Below are 18,352 nucleotides of genomic sequence, written 5' to 3'. Positions count from 1 at the left end.
ATTTGTTTTGCAGACCGAAAATTTGGGGCGATTTCATTTCGGTGGTAATTGGGATTTTCATTCCAATTGAGGTAGGGAATGTTTTAGGATTATTTGTGTGTTGTATTGTGTGTTTGCCATGATTATACAACATATATGTATGCCTTGTATCAAATCTAGAAAGTTAGTAATTTTTATTTCTTTGTATAAGATTTAAAATTTATGATGATGTATAACTTTGATTTGAATTGTAACATGCTAGGAAATTATGCTTAAATATGTTGGTTAATATATATTAAATTTGGATCATTTGATTAAGAATTACAACTTTTATTTAATATTTATCTTCAGTGAAAGTTTAATTCACATGGTTGTATCAAGTATTAAATCAAGTTGTAATGTGGTATTTAAATAGGCCTTGGCATGTTCTCTAACATAGATTAATTTGAGGGCATTTGGAATTGTTTAAAAATCTAGAGGAAATTAATTAATTAGCTTGATTAATTTTGTTTTAAGTGTTTTAATCACTTAACTTGTCATTTGATGTTATTTATATGATGACCATGACATGTCTTTCAATATATATTAAATTGAGATTATTTGGATTAACTTGGAATTTAAAGAATTTAACTATTTATGTTTAATTAAATTCTACTTTATTACTCCATGGATTTAATTGCATTTTGGAAGTTGTTTCTATATTTAAATCATGGATTTGGATTTGATGTATATTCACTTGATTACTTTTGAGCACTGGATAACATAGTTGTTATTTTTATATTCATGAAAATATGTTTTTCCTTATTGAATATATTGTTGCTATGTGTAAGGAATTGCACACTTTGTATTTGACATCTTACATGCCATAGTAGTTGTGAATTTTGAGTATGTATTGTATAAGTTTCCAAAATTTGGATTGTGCTTGGTAAATAGTTGATATCTTGTATATATATGTTGATATATATACGTTGTTGCACAATTTGTTGATTTTGGAAACTTGGGGATGTCGTTGTTTGGCTACGGCTAGGACTTGGTTCTAGTACGGGGGATTGTCTCTCTATACAGTCTAGTGCGCACATAGGGAGGTTACCAATGGGCTAGTAACGTTAAAGTAACTATGTTGTCGGTCTGATCCGGCGTGACGTCCGAGTATCCACTTTGTTTGATTTCGTATTTTATTTCAAGTTGATAACTAGATGATATCGTAACTTGTTGTTCCTTATTTGATTTCCTATTTTGAGCTTAAGATATAGCTTTGTGAAAGCATGCTTTATGCATTGTATTGGAAGTTCCATTGTTGGTTAAATTACATCGATATCATAATTTGTGTTTTGATGTTCAAATGTAGTTTAGGAATGACCTTATAGATTCATTTTGAATATAAACATTAGGTGGCATGACCCATACTTGTTATTTTCGTATTTTGGATTTTAAGTTGAAGACTTTGAGAATTTATATCTTGTTGCCTTGTATAACATGTTTCCATGTTATTTGAATTACATGAACAATGTGATTATGATAGAAATGATCTAGGTAGCTTAGGATGCTCCCTGGGTCTCATCTTGACATAGACGTTAGGTGGCATGAGCCCCTTTAACATGTTTCACCATAAGGTGATAAAATTGTAAAATGCTAGGTCGATGCATGCTCATCTCCTATGAGTAGCTTTATATTACTCACCCTTACGATACTAGGGCATATTTCAGGTACAGGACTAAGGATTTGAAGATTCCATTGCTCCTTGGATGGCTTACAGTTTCTAAGTTTCTATTTTATGCAAGTGTTAGCATAAGATGCCTCTTTGTAGCCCTATTTGTTTAAACTTGTATTCGTTGATTCGTATATGTAAAGTGTACGTAAGTGCACTCTTTTCAATGTATTTAACATGTATGAGATGAGGCCGGAGGCAATGACATGTATCTCATTTTCTATGCACTTTTGTTTTCAAAGTTTATTATGAAAATATTGGAAAATGTTAAGTCATTGCTTCATAACTTTCGCATCGGGTGTTGGAATTTCATATCTTTTCTGCCCGGACTCAGAATCAGACGATTCTTGAGTCTAATTTTTTTCATTTTTCGTTGTCCTTCCAATGGTGTGCATGGTGGCACCCTTTTCAGTGAGAAATGACCATTTTGCCCTTAGTTCATCTCTTTTCGGGTTAGGCATTCTTGCTTCATTTGCTTGGCTCATTTGAGTTCCATGACTTCATGGAGAGTCATTTTGGGGCCTCAGGGATGACGTACATCTCTTGAGGTCATTTGGCTTCTTTCGCTTCCGCATTTCGGGTCCGTTATCTGATCAACTTCCGGTTCATCACTAACGCACCAGGTTGAGAAATTCGGGTCGTTACACATAGTATCGTCTTGAGTGCTCGGAAATGGTTTCTGAGACTCTTTCGTTCGGATTAACAACTTCCTTTGAGGACCGAGTCATTTTCACATTTTCATTTTTCGGACACTATTCACTTTTTGTCCTTTTCCCTATTTCGTCCTTTTTCCTATTCTGTCTTTTCCTTGTTTGTCACTTTGTTGGCAAAACCTCACTTTTCGTGCTCGGAGTTGGTTTTTGACTTCATGTGCCTTCATCCTAAGTGGTTTCCACGAAATACGTATCTTTACTTTTGCGAGAAAGTACTTTGGTTACTCCTGGTGTCCATAGGGGCGTGGATGCATAGTTCTTTGGAATTATTTTCTTTTCTTGGGGTGTTGTTTGTAAATATATTTTGAAGATATTTTATTTCAAGGGTTTTTAAGAAAATATTTTTGAAAGATATTTTCATTCTGGGGTATTATGCAGTTAACCCTTTTTGGAGGGCTCATTGTGCAATTAACGAAAGTTATTGCAAAAATATTTTGTCTGGAGCCTGGATCCTCGTGCAGGATTCATTTTCACATTTCATCAAGTCGTGTACTCTTAGAATTCCGTTCTGGTCGTTTTTCTCTAGTTTCAGAGTTTCTGACCTCGGTTGCCACCGAACTTGTTCAGGGCATATCTCTCTGCTTGGGACTCAGTTTTTGACGCTGTTTCTTCTGTTGTTCATATTTTCTCATTTTGAATCTTTTTTGTTCATGGAGTTTTTCCGTTTGAGCGCGTTTGCTCAAAATCCACTTTTCCAAACCCGGCGGGGCCCTTTCAGGGCACTTTTTGAGGTTTTCTATAAATAGGGGGGGTCTTAAGTCAAAAAGTCAGACTTAATCATCTTCCTCCCCTCTCTTGGCCAGATTCCATGGCAGCCATGGCTGCCACCTTCTCTCTCCTCCTTTGAACCACTTTTCCTTGGCGAAAAGTCTTCGGCCTTAACGTTTATTGTTCCCCTCGACGTGCTTTACCTTTCACCCTTATTAGAACTCATTTTTGACCAAATTTTGAGTTCGGGTTTGAAGTCAAGTTGTGATTTTCATGGGGCTTCTTGGGGATTCTTGTTCATCGTGTTGTCCCCGACAAAACCCTTCGGTATCATCGGATTCTGAGCACTTTTATTTCAATGGGCCTTTGAGGTTTTCATCTCAAATTGAGGTAGGGGGTGTTATAATTTATTTTATTGTTATATAGCATGCTTGTGATGCTTATACAACTTGTTTACATTCTTAAATATAAAATCTAGAGATTTTATTATTTAATTTTTCTTGAATGAGATTTGATTTTCCCGGTTATCCATAGTTTGTTTTAAACATATGGCATGATAGAATACTACCTCTTAACATGATCATTGATAAATATTAAATCTAGAGCATTTGGATAAGTAAAGAAGCTTTTATTTAATATTTATCTTAAGTGAAAGATTAATTCATGTGGCCTTAACTAACTTGAAATCAATGTGGGTTAGCATATTATATTAGGCCCTAGCATGCTCTTCAACATAGGTGAATTTGAGAGTAATTAGAGATGTTTTGAAATCTAGTAATATTTAATTAATTTGATTAATTTAATTGCTCCGAGTGTACTATTCACTCCTTTTGAATTCTGGTTTGATATTCTTGATATGTATGCCATATACTTTCACATATATTAAATCTAGAATATTTGAATAGGTTTTGAAATCTTTCATTTATTATTTTTCTAGTATTAGAGTTTAATACTTATGGCCGTTCATTGCATGGAATTCACTTGTATTATGTTTTTAAATCAAGTCTTGACATGTTGTATAACATACATTAATTTGAGATTAATTGGATGAGTTTCAAAATCTAGAGATCTTAATTAAAAGGATTAATTAAAATCCATTCAATGGTTCCATGGACTAGATTAAGTTTCTAACCTAGTATTCATGCTTTCCTTGACAAGTTCTTTCACATGTACCAAATTGAGAATAATCGGATAAGTTTTGAGACTTGCATTTATTTATTTCCTTTGTATGGAACTTAAATCACATGGTTGTATCTAGTATTAAGTGAACTTGTAACTTGACATTTGACTGACCTTGAAATCTTGATAATTTAATCCTTTAAGTAGATTAAATTCCTTTGTATGCTTCCATCAAGTTAATCATGCCTTGATATTGGATTCTTGTTACACTTGTGAATTGTACTTGTATTTCATGAATTTGTACCTTTTTATCAAGCACCGTGAACCCTTGTATCTTGACTTCATTAATACGTTTAATGAACTTGTATAATTGTCTTGGAAGGATTTAATTATTCATGTATTGCTTAGTAAATAATTAAATCATTAACCTTATACTTGTGGTATATTTACATCAATGAATTCCATGTGCTATATATATCTTGGCTGTAAACTATATAGATGCACACTATGATTCTTGACATTTCACATGCCATTATAGTTGATGAACTTAGGGCATGACTTGTGTGTTCCAAAATCTTGGTTGTGCATGAAACGTGGTTAATGCATTTCTTATATTTTGATACAATCTTGGTTGCACAACTTGTTGATTTTGGGACTTGGAATATTAATCAAGAATACGGGAAAGTACCCTTGGGTTAATAGCCCTAAAGTGATCCCAAGAATAAGGAAAGGTACCCTTGGGTTAATAGCCCTAAAGTGATCCCAAGAATAGGGGAAGATACCCTTGGGTTGATAGCCCTAAAGTGATCCCAAGACTAGGGGAAGGTACCCTTGGGTTAGTAACCCTAAAGTGATCCCAAGAGTACGGTTTTAATCCGGGCAATATCCAAGTTTCGACATTGTTTGATTTCACTCTATAAATTTCAAGTGTTGCATTCCTTGAATATTTAAAATTCCTTCGTGTTATAGGAAATGTTCCATCCTTGTTTAATTGCATAGATATTATGCCTCGTTCTTGATTTCATGTATAACTTTTTTCGTGTTTCATGGAATGTTTCATCCTTGTTTCATTACATAGATATTATACCCTGTTCTTGATTTTGTGTGTCATACCTATCGTGTTAATTGGAATGCTCCAATCATGTTAATTGCATTTATAATGTAATTCTTGTTAACTTATGTTCAAGCATGCTTCTTGTCGTGTTAACTGATATATCCTAATCACGTAAATTACATTGATATTATTCGTGTTAAATTGTAAACTTGTTGTGTTCCTTGGATTATCCCAACCTTTACTCATTTCATATATGTATATATATCATGATCCTTGTTGTTTACACTCTAAGGTAGCTTAGGATGCTCCCTGAGTCTCACCTTTGACATAGACGTTAGGTGGTATGACCATTTTGAACTGTTCCATGTAGTTTAAAAATCTCTAAAGAAATCGAGTCAATGCATGCTCATTCTCTACGAGTAAACTTGTTTACTCACCCCGAAGTTACTAGGGGATTTGTTTAGGTACGAAGACTTGGTTCGTGATGCTTTTCGTTCATTGGGATAACTTGTAGCTTCAAGTTTCCACTTTATGCAAGTGTTAGCATGAAATATCATTTGGTAGCCTTTTTGTATCAAACTTGTATTCTTTGATTTCATTTGTGTAATTTATACATAAGTACACTCTTTTTATTGTATTCAACATGTATAACATGAGGCCAAGGGCCAAGCATGTTTATATTTGCACTTATACTCATTTGGCGCCACCTTTAGTTTAAAAATGTAATTTTTCCTAACTTTAAGGTTTGGCATGTCAAATCTTGTAAATGGAATGTAATGAGGCCGTAGGCCATTGTAGCATGTCAAAAATGTCATATTACACTTGCGTATATGTTCACATCATCACACATTAGCATATAATTAAGTTTGATCATGCAATGGGGGATTTAAGTGAGGCTTAAAGTCTCTTTTTCATTCTTGGTGCATAGCAGGTTCAAGTGCACTTTTTGGACCAGTTTCGGTCAACCGAATTCCTTAGAATTTCATTGTTCATCAAAATCTTCCAACTCTAGTAACCATTTCACTATCGAGGCCCATTTCGGTCGACCGGTTCTTTATTTCGGTCGACCGAAACTCATCTTTTTATCTCGAGCCTCAAACCGGTCGACCGGTTTGTCACTTCGGTCGACCGAACTGAAGGCTCATCTTCCCTTCTCTTCTTGGCTTATTTCGGCAGACTGATGCTCCATTTTGGTCGACCGAAATGGAGCTGTCTTGTGAGTCTTGCTTGGTTTGTTGCCTAGACAGGTTAACATTGTTCTGTTCGTTTCCACTTGACCTTGTTCATCTTGTTTAAGCCATTAAATGGTGTATATGGTCTAGTTTGAACTAAACTTTGTTCCCTTGGTTGTCATTGGTACCGTAGGGTACCATTTAACCTTTTTATCCTAGTTTCCGCCTCTGGTTATTTCCTTAGGTTTCGTGACTTCATAGAAGGTCACGTTTGTGTCTGAGAGATGATCTATATCTCATAAGACATAGGGTTATCTTTTGCTTCCGCACATACTTTCTTTGAGTACCGTGACCTCATGGAGGGTCATCCTAGGGTCTTAGAGGTGTTTTGTGCCTTGGAAGACCATCGTTTGTTTCTTGGTTCCACATCTGGATCCGTTAACGAGTCAATCTTCAGTTCATCACTATAGTACGAGGTTAAATCAAAACTCGGGTCATGACATAAATACTAAAACATGAAAGTAAGATAGATGAATGAACTAAAATACCCGAACTTAGGTGCTAAAATGCATCACATTTGAGCACTTATCACACCCCAAAACTTAGATATTACTAGTCCCTAGCAATGAATTAAAAAGAAAAAAAAATAAACAAACAACTAAGTATCTATGAACTAAAAAGCAATAAAAGGATAACGCCACTTTCGTAGGAAACACGATTGCATTTAGCATATGCAACAAACCTTTTAAACCCCTAGGTTACCCCTAGCGGACGAGTGAAGTCTTGTAAGGGTTTCCAGAAATGATACCCACAAACATTAAGCTCTTTCTCACTTAAGAGGTACCAATATACAAAATAAGCATTGGGAGTAAACTACCTTAAGTATGCAAATTTTCAACCATTTCCAAGCAACTTTCCAAAATTTCAACACCAAGCAAGCAAGTATAGTCCTCCGCGCATCAACACAATGATCATGTAAATCAAAGCAACTTTAGAATCCTTTTTAAGTGAACCGGCATCAAATATGTTGTTATCTAAGCCAACTAAAAAAATGATCACATCCGATCTCAAGCTAACACATAAATCTAACACCGATCATCAAGACAAAGAGTGAACCTTTTATTGAAGCTTTATTCAACTTGGTGCACTTATTCTTTTCACTCGATATATATATATATATATATATATATATATATATATATATAGGATCAAAGATGGAAGCATAGTGTAATGTCATGATCTATTAAGCTTTCTAGCGATTCATGAGGTCGAGTGTTAGGTCAATAACTCCCAAATCGGATGGCTTTAGGGCACTAGGCGTTAAAACACTCCTAAGGACTTACAAGCTCAAATCAACTAAGCTACAAATCAAAACAACCTCCATCTAATTATTTCCCACTTCTCACCTTCTGGGAGAAGTCCTCACTTTTTTAATCTACTTTTTTCAAATTGCTTTTCGCTTTTTTTTTTTTAATTCAATTTTCAACCTAGAATTTGGGCCCTCCACCTTTCGGTGCGAGAAATTCAGTGCTTGATGAGGCTAGAATCCCAGTTACTTAGTGAAAAGGGTTTGTTATCCACCTTTGTCAAGAATGAAAGCTTTCAAAGCACTACTAGCTCAATTGGGATATAACCAAATCAATAATCAACTGAGCATGTACCCCACAAATGAGTGCTAGTGTGCATATATGCTAGTGTAGTATCCTAGAGTGAATCTCAAAATAATCACAAAATCAGGTTGATGAGGAACACAAATGCAAGCAAGATATCAATCTTTCGAAAATATTTACTCCTAAATGGCATCCACAAGGCATACAAAGAGTATTAAACTCTAAATTTTTTTAAATTCTAAGTATTATGGCCCTCAAAAGATCAAAATCATTGCTAAAATAGATCTCAAATCTCAATTATGCAATTAAGTTTCAAACTTAAGTAGAATGCAACAAAGTCACCTTACCTCCAAACTTAAACCACACATTGTCCTCAATGTGCAATGAGAACAATGGAAAAGATGGAACGAATATACCGTAGTGGCAAAAATATGAAGCACGATAATGATCCATTGGGAAAAAGTGCACCCCCAAACTTGGAATCAAAAACCTACTTGAATAACCACACTAGCAAACTCACATCAAATATCAAATGGGATAAAAATAACAAAATCAAGCATTCTAAGGCAATATAGCATACGATGCAAGAGAGATATAAGATCAAGCCCTAGATAAAACATGAAAGTAGCATGACTACACATAAAGGCACAATGGTGAAACATTTTTTTATTTTTCTTTTTGTGAAAGCATGTAAAGAAACAAAATGAAAGAAAAAAGAAAAAAAATAAAATTAAAGTAATCATGCACTATACAAGGGATAAAAGACACAATGTGTCTTGTGGGTGCTAAGTTTAACGTCTCTAGAAAGACGAAATGCCACTTTGAAAGATTATTTTTATTTTTTATTTTTTTAGAAATAACAAGTATGTATACATACAAAAATAAAATAAACAAATAAACATGCAAGAAATGAAAATGCAAAGAAATGAAGGATGCAATTTTTTATTTATTTATTTATGAACAGTGCTCGATCGATCGACAATTCTACGAAGAATGCCCTTTTGCCTTGAAATTTTTTGACGTTGTTGGTGATCAATCGAAATAAGCATCGATCGATCGACAACCGTGTCGATCGATTGTGATAATCGTCGATTGATCGAGAAAGTCTTTAATCGATCGAACTAGCTCTGGGCAGAAAATTTTTTTTTTTTTTTTTGGGAAAATTTTGAAACTTTTGGCACATTTTTCAAAGGCAAATTTTTTTTTTTTTTTCTTATGCCTAACATGCATGAAATATTCAATGAAGCCTAATAAAACATATCTACAAGCCGCAAGAAGCGAAATAAAAAGAAATGGAAGAGGAATAGAGTTGAAAACTTTACGAATACTAGTGATTAACGTCTCTAGCAAGACGTTGGTTTGACTGACTAGTTGAACGTATCAAAAACCAGATATGAAACATCCTTATTGACCCTCTTTTCAATTTTTTCATTTGATGCCTCAATTACAACAATGAAATCATCCTCCAAAAGAATGACTTGAAAAGAAATGAAAAAGATGATTTCGTTCCTTTCATCTACGGTCTTGAAAACAAAATCAATAATGGTTAGCCTTACCTCATTTTTATGCTCTTAAAGTGTATTCAAAGAATCACTTCTTTTGTGAATTAGCAAGGCAATGTCTTTTAACGACTCATTTGGAATATGAAGAAACACTTTCTCTTCATCCTTTTTCTCTTCCTCAAAAATACCATTTCCTCACCTTCCAAGTTAACTAAGGAGTCCATTAGAGAGTTTATTTCATTTTTGGAGCTCTCAAGGTCAAACCCACAATTTTTATACAATTCAAAAAGGCATGTCTCAAGAAGGTCTTTAGAGATAATAGAAGGAAGACTCTCTTCAAAAAGTTCATCTGTGACGGCCCAAGTTTTTCAACCCGGTGCGTCAGTGATGAACCGAAAGATGACCCAATAATGGATCTAAAATGCGGAAGCAAAAGACAAAACAACGGTCTCTAGAGATACAACATGGCTCTAAGACACCATTATGACCCTCAATGAGGTCACGGAACCCAAAGGAATCAAATGCGGAAGCAACGTTTCAAAAACGAACAAGAATGAACCTAGGGAAAAAATCCTCATTTCCAGCTTAAAAGTGGGTGCCACCGAGCACATGTTGTATCTAATGAATTTAGACTTAAGAATCGCTTGATTCGGAGTCCGGATGAAGAAGATATGGCTAACGGAAGAAGAATGGGCAAAACGGTCAAAAAGTGTAAACCCTAAATCATCTAACCGGTTAGGAAGCCAAAAATCATGAGAAATACACTGCCCACACTCATCTAGCCGGTTACGAAACCCCTCGTAACCATTTAGATGTGAAGGCGGCAGAATGGGCAGCAAGAAACCTTGGCAGTAGGGGTTTTTCTGGAAAAAATAAAAATTTAAGGGCCTAGCTGACATTTTATGGAAAAGTACAAAGAAGAAACCCCTCTCAAAATCGAGTTTTCTACGTGACTCATGAGAAAAATCGAAAAATACTCACTGTAAAATGTCCAAAATGCCCTCCCAAGAAAACTGGTCCAGAGGTCCAAAAAGCTGCTAAATTTAAAAACTGAGAGCTAAACTTCGGAAACGATTTTCGATGTCAAGATGACATTTTCTGGAAAATCACAAAAAAAAAACCCCCCTAAAATCATGTTTTCTATTCAACCATGTGAAGAACGGAATTTATTTCCCAAATAAAATTTCAAAAATACCCTTAGGTCAGATTATGCAACAAAAGTAAAAAATAAGTCCATAGGAGGCTCATTTCACCAAAGAAGAAGCTTTGCCCAGAAACAACCATGCATGCAAACATAACTTACCTAGTAAGATGTGCTACAATGGTCCATGGCCCAAAAATATGGCCGATACAAAATATGACCCCCCAACAGCCAAAATGCCAAAAACGAAGTTTGGAACGAAAACTTGGAATTTATAATCATGAGATGGTTTCCAAATGTTGTTTGGCCCTTGGCCACACTTCATACATGGTGAATGAATGCTAATGGAAGAATCAAAATGGAATTCCCACACCCAATGCAAACATGGTGAAGCAAAAACTCAATATTTTTTAATACTTTCATAATATTCCATGAAGTCAAAATTTACATAGGATACAAATTACATGTCATTGACCTCCGGCCTCATCTCATACATGTCAAATACATCATAAAGAGTGTACTCATGTATACATTACATATAAGGAATCAAATGTACACATGTTGACATATAAGACTACAATTGGCATTCCAAGCCAACCTTTACAAAAATGGAAGTCTCCAAGTCCACAAACCATCCAAGCATAATAAAGACCTCAACTTTGATTCTTGTACCTAAAATATGCCCCAGTATCATAGGGGTGAGTAACATTAAGCTACTCGCAGGAAATGAGCATGCATCGACCTACGTTTTACAAGTTTGCATGATTTAATCATTGTGGTTCATTCCACCTAACGTCTATGTCAAAGGTGAGACTCAAGGAGCATCCTAGCTACCTAAGATCATTTCTAGCATCAATCACCTCATTCATGCAATTTTAGCAACATAGGGTCATGCTTACACAAAGCAACAACATAGGAGCATGCTTACACAAAGCAACAACATATAGATTCTTAAGGTTATCAACTTGAAGTCTAAAATGCAACATCAACTAAATATAACAATTTAGCATAATTAGAATATCTAATACCATACATCAAGACATAGATTCTCTAGGTTATCAACTAGAAATCTAAAAGTTTGAAATCAACTAAATATATCAATTTAGTATGGATGTACTTAACAACATCAAATCGCCAATAGCCAAAACCACAAGTCAATAAGATAAACATGATTGTCAACTTGGAATTGAATGCGAAAACAAATAGTGGAAGACTTGGACATCACGCTCGGAATTCTGTCGAGACCTCAATGGTTATTCCGGGCACTAACCCGCAGGGAAGACCACCCTAAGTGCGCACTATCTCAATGACTTAGAGGACTCACGTCCCCGTACTAGAGCCAAACCCTAGCCATCTCAACTCAACAATGTTCCAAGATTCCAAAATAAGCCAAATTAGTTTATAACTTATACGTATTACTACTACATAGTAACAAGTTAGCAATATAACTCTCAATTGTGCATAATAAGCATTTCATATCCATAATGCTACGAAATCACAAGCCAACAATATATTCATATTATAAACATACTCTCATGAATATAAATTTAACAACAATGTCCTTCAATGCATATAACACAATCAAGTGAATACTTCACAAGTCTAAATCCATGATCTTAAAATAGAAGCACCTTTTAAAACATTATTAAATCCATTGATAAATAAGATAGAATCTAATTACATCAAAATAATTAAACTCTCTAGATTTCAAATCCTTTCCAATTGGCCCCAATTTAATATATGCTAATAGACATATCATGGTCATTGCATATATTCACACAAAAGCTTAATTACGTTCATGAAACCACAAAATTAGATTTTAATTAATTCTCTTAATTAAAGTCTCTAAATCTTCAAACTCAACCAAATGCTCTCAAATTAAAGTATGTTAACAAACATGCCAAAACTTAATTTAAAAGCATAATACAACTCAATTTCATGCAAGGTACGGCCATAAACTTTAATCTTTCTCAAAAGATAAATATTAATTAAAAAGAGTAATTCTTATTTAATTAATCCAAATTTAATATATGTTAACCAACATATTAAAATAATATTTTCTACCATGCCACAATTCAAATCAAAGTTATATATCATCATGAATTTTAAATCTTATACAAAGAATTAAAAATTACTAACTTTCTAGATTTGATACAAGGCACATATATAAGTTGTATAATTATGCTAAACACTCAATACAACACACACAAAAGCCTAAAACATTCCCTACCTCCATTTGAGATGAAATCTCAAATCCCCACCAAAATAAATCGGCTCTGAATCTGACGAAACTCCTAGGTTTTGTCGGGGACATCACCACGAACATGAATCCCAAGGAAGCCCCATCAAAAACACAACTTGACTCCAAACCCGAACTCAAGAAATGGCCAAAATAAGATTCCAATCGGTTAAAATCGAAGGCCTCGCCGAGGGGAACAATAAACATAAAGGCATCACCACTTTTTAGTGAGGGGAGGAAGCTCAAAAGAAGAGAGAGAAGATGGCAGCCATGGCTGCCTCTAGATCCGGCCAAGAGAGAGGAGAGAGAGAGCAAAAATCTAATTTTTCACTTAAAGGCCCCCTATTTATAGAAAAACTCAAAAAGTGTCCCGAACGGGCCCTGCCTGGTCTGAAAAAGTGAAATCTGAGCAAACGTGCTCAAACGGCAAAAATCTATTAACAAAAAAGATTCCAAATGAGAAAATATGAACAACAAAAGAAACGGTGTCGAAAACCGAGTCCCGAGCAGAGAGTTATGCCCAAAACAAGTTTGGCACAAACTTGGACCAGAAACCCTGAAACTGGAAAACATCATCTAGGAGGAAATTCTAAGAGCCCACGACTCGACAAAATGTGAAAATGAATCCCATACGAGGATCCAGGCTCAAAACAAGGCATTGAGCAATAACTTTCATTAATTGCACAATGACCCCTCCAAAAAGTGAAAACTGCGAAACTGCCCCAGAATGAAAATATCTTTAGATACCCCTGAAATAAAATATCTTCAAAAGATATTTATGAAAAACACCCCAAAAAAAGAAAAAGTTTCCAAAGAACTTTGCATTTATGCCCCTATGGACACCGGGAGCAACCAGAGTACTTTCTCACGAAAGTGAAGATACGTATCTCATAGAAATCATTGGGAATGAAGATACGTGAAGTCAGAAACCAACTCCGAACATAAGAAGTGTGGTTACGCAAACAGAGTAACAAATGAGGAAAAGACGGAATAAGAAAAAAGACAAAAAGTGAATAGTGTCGAAAAACAAAAAATGTGGGAATGACTCGGTTCTCAAAGGAAGTTGTCAATCCACAAAAAAGAGTCTCGGAAATCATTCCAGAGCACTCGAGACGACACTAATCGACAAGAAACCAAACTCAGAAGGGAAAAGACAACGGAAAAAATTTATCCGAAAAATCCGGGTCATTACATCATCCCCCTCATCTCCTACTTCTATAGTGATCAACATCTCCTCACTCTCTAAAGTATCAAAGGCCGGAATAAGATCATGATCAAAATAAGAAAAATCCTCATAAGTCATGTTGTGCTTTATTCGATTAGCCATTGGTGGACTCATTAATTCCTCAAATTGCTCACTTGCTACTTCTTCCTCTTCACTCTCATCATCCTCATCTATATAAATTGAAGTTCTTGCCATTATATCATTTGCCTCTTCCTCCTCCTCTTGACGAAAAAGAGTACTTACAATTTACTCAACTTGAGCTTCGAGCTTGGCTAAGATATGAGAATGAGACTTAATAAGTTGAGTTTGTGAAATATGCATATCAAGTAAAGCTAACACTTTTTCTTGTAACTCAGGTGAATAGGGTGATAGAAGTGGTTCTTCTTAAAATGGTGGGGGAGGGTAGTAGTTATAAAGAGGATCAAAAGAGTGATCAAGTCCATAATAAGATGATGCATGTTGAACATTGGACTCAATCTCATAAGGATTAAAATATGATGGAGGAGCATAAGGTGAAGGGATGTAATTTCGCCCCCAAACTTGGATCAAATAATTCCTTCATTCACACTCAAAATCTCAATGCAAGAAAATATTGGCCTCCACAGGCCGATTCTTGGACAAAGATAAAGTAATTTAATTAGCCTCAACAAAGGCTATCACAAGCATGCAAAGAAGTGCACAATTAAAATACAAGAGTTCCAAGAATTGCTCACAAAGGTCCTTAAGCAACTTCAAATTCCAATGTTAACTTTAAGCTCCAATGATTGCGTTAAAATCCAATATTTGCCTTCCTCGAAGTCAAGTACCTAATTGACCAAATAATATCAAGAATAAGAAAAGAATATACAATGGAAAATAAAATAAAAATAGAAGCAATCAAATGAACACTATTGTCTAGTCTAATTCCAACAAAACCGTTAATCCCTAGCAACGGTGCCAAAATTTGACGAGTTCTCTTCTATGTGATAAAAAAACTGACTTTTTAATGCGAGAGGTTGCTTCACAAGGTCAAAATATGATTATGGTTTCGGATGCTTAGAAAGTCAAATTTACATTTATAAAACCACTACTACTACTAATGAAGTATAGCGAGTAGGGATCATCTGCAGGGATTAAACACGTAGTTGGAATTTAACGTCGACTCTAATGTATCACAAGATTGCAAGATGAGGTTTGTTTGATTACTCTAAGTTCAATTAAATGAATACGCAATTAAATTAAGCTAAAGTGAGTTAGGGATTTAAGAGATAAGAAGTAAGGTCTTGGGACATAAGAATCTCCACCAAGTTTGTTCACCAAACCACACACTTTCAATTAATTTGGGAAAAACATTCTTGTGAACAAAATGCGACTATTAATTGCAATATTAAGCATGTACCATCAAATTCAAGAATGAATTGTCTACCTAACCGACAAATAAACTAACTGTAGCACAACCCATCAATTCAAAACATGACCCATCAAATTAGTAACAATTGTAGCACACATCAATCTAGAGAATCATGGAATTTGCAATAATAAGCCATAGAATATCAAATTAAGCGTAGATTGTCTACTTACCTACAAGCATGAATTAAATTGTAGAACAACCCATCAAGCATAAGTATAAACCATCAAATTAATTGACAAACCCATTCAATTAAAACTATACATAGCCATCACTAGATTCTCAATCAACCACACATAGATATGTAATTAATATATAGAAACTAGTGTAGAGATCAATTCTCAAATAATCACACATAAGACAATATGTAATCATATAGAGAATCAATAGAAAGAATTAATCCATAGAAATCAAAAGAGAACCTAAGATTCATTTTATACACAAGGCTAAAACATTAATCATAAGATAAATTCCCCAAATAGTATAAAAGAGATAAAAGTTTAGATTACAAACTTGGGTCTCGTCCAAGCCCCAAAGAAAAGTCTAACCAATCATGGAGGAGGTGGGTGTGATCTTGGAACCCTCAAGAGCAATCCCCAAACATGGCTCTATCTTCTTCCTCTTATTCTTTATAGATTTCTAAAGAGAGAGTGTGTAGATCTTGAGATGTGCTCTTGGTGCCTCCACTCTTCTTCTTTCTTCTAACCCTAATATCTAACTTTTCTAGAAAAAGAAATTAACTATTACAATGTAAAAATAAAAATAAATTGAAGACCCTTAACAAATGATTTAATTCCCCTTATACAAGCCTCTTGGAGTAGTGAACAAGTCAAAAAATAAGCCTCTAAAATATCTAATCTCGTAGCTATTTGGTAGGTGCAATTTGGGCGCGCGGGAATAAAATAGCTCGCTGCTAGCAAATCTTCAATCGATCAAAGAATAGCTTCGATCAATCAAAGAATCTTCAATCGATCCAAACCCACTGGTAACAAAAAATATCTAACTCACTTTCCACTTCCTCCTCTATACAAGATAGAGTGCTAGGCATTAGCTCACTTGCTACTTCTTCCTATTCACTCTTATCATCCTCATCTATATGAATTAAAGTTCTTGCCATTTTTTCATTTGCCTCTTCCTCCTCCTCTTGACGAGAAAGAGTACTTGCAATTTGCTCAACTTAAGCTTTAAGTTTGGCTAAGATTTGAGAATGTGAAAGAATAAGTTTAGTTTGTGAATTATGCACATCAAGTAAAGTTAACATTTTTTCTTAAAACTCGGGTGAATAAAGTGATGGAGGTGGTTCTTCATAAAATAGTGGGGGGGGGGGGGGGGGGTAGTAGTCATAAAGAAGATCATGAAAGTGATTAAGTCCATTGTCAAATGATGATGCTTGAAATGCATTTAACTCAATCTCATAAGGATCAAAATATGGTGGAGGGACATAAGGTGAGGGGATGTAATTTTCCCCCGAAACTTGAGTCAAACAATGGCTCCATCCACATTCAAAATACAAATGTAACAAATAATGGCATCCACACGGGCCGATGATATTACAATAAAAACAAGGCCTCCACACGGGCCAATGCTTGGACAAAAATTTAAGCAATATAATGAGCCTCAACAAGGGCTATCACAAGCATTCAAAGAAATGCACAATTAAAATACAAGAGTTCCAAAAATTGGTCACAAATGTCTTTAAGCAACTTCAAATTCCAATGTTAGCTTTAAGCTCCAATAATTGCTTTAAAATCCAATGTGTGTTTTCCTTGTAGTCAAGTACCTAATTGAACAAATAATATCAAGAATGAGAAAAAAATATACAATGGAAAATAAAATAAAAATAGAAGCAATCAAATGAACACTATTGTTTAGTCTAATTCTAACAAAACCATTAATCCCCGGCAACGGCGCCAAAATTTGATGGGCCCCTTTCTAAGTGTTTAGAAAATAAACTTTGTAATGCGAGAGGTCGTTTCGCAAGGTCAAAATATAATTGTGGTTTAAGAAGCCTTTCTAGTCAAATTTACATTTATAAAACCACTACTACAACTAATGAAGTATAGTGAGTAGGGATCATCCGCAGGGATTATACGTGTTAGAATTTAACTTCGACTTTAATGTATCAAAAGATTGCAAAGGAGGGTTGGGTTGGTTGATTACTCTAGAAAACAATTAAATTAAACTGCAATTAAAGTAAACTAGTGAGAGATAGGGATTTAATAGATATGAAGAGAGGTCTTAGGGTGTTGGAATCACTACCAAGCTCATGTAATTAAGCACTTGCTTTCCATTAATGGGGAATACATTATTGCAATTTAGATGTGGCCACAAACATAAACATAATTTGCGTGTAAACGTGTGAATTGTCTACCTAACCAACAAGTAAACTAAGTGTAGAACAACCCACCAAGACAAAGGCATAATCCATCAATTAATTAACAAATGTATCTAATGACAGCACACATCAATCTAGAGAATCTAGAATTTGCAATACAAAGTGTAGAGTATTAAACAAAGCACAGATTGCCTACCTACCTACAAACATGAATTAAATTGTAGAACAACCCATCAAGTGTAAGCATAATCCATCAAATTAATTTACAAACCCATTCAATGAAAACCATGCTTAACTATCACTAAATCATTTATTAATCACACATAGGCATGCAACCAACATAAAGAATCTAGTGTAGAGATAAATTCCCAAATAATAACATATAAGACAACAAATAATTAAAATAGAGAATCACTAAGAAGAATTAAATCAACAATCACAAGGCTAATCACTAATCACA

The sequence above is a fragment of the Cornus florida genome, unplaced genomic scaffold, assembly GCF_030987335.1.
Source record: "Cornus florida cultivar Cherokee Brave unplaced genomic scaffold, ASM3098733v1 CherokeeBrave_3.0.0_Hap2_Chr07, whole genome shotgun sequence".
NCBI lineage: Eukaryota > Viridiplantae > Streptophyta > Magnoliopsida > Cornales > Cornaceae > Cornus > Cornus florida.
The sequence above is the reverse complement of the archived record's forward strand: the minus strand, read 5'-3'. Positions refer to the sequence as shown.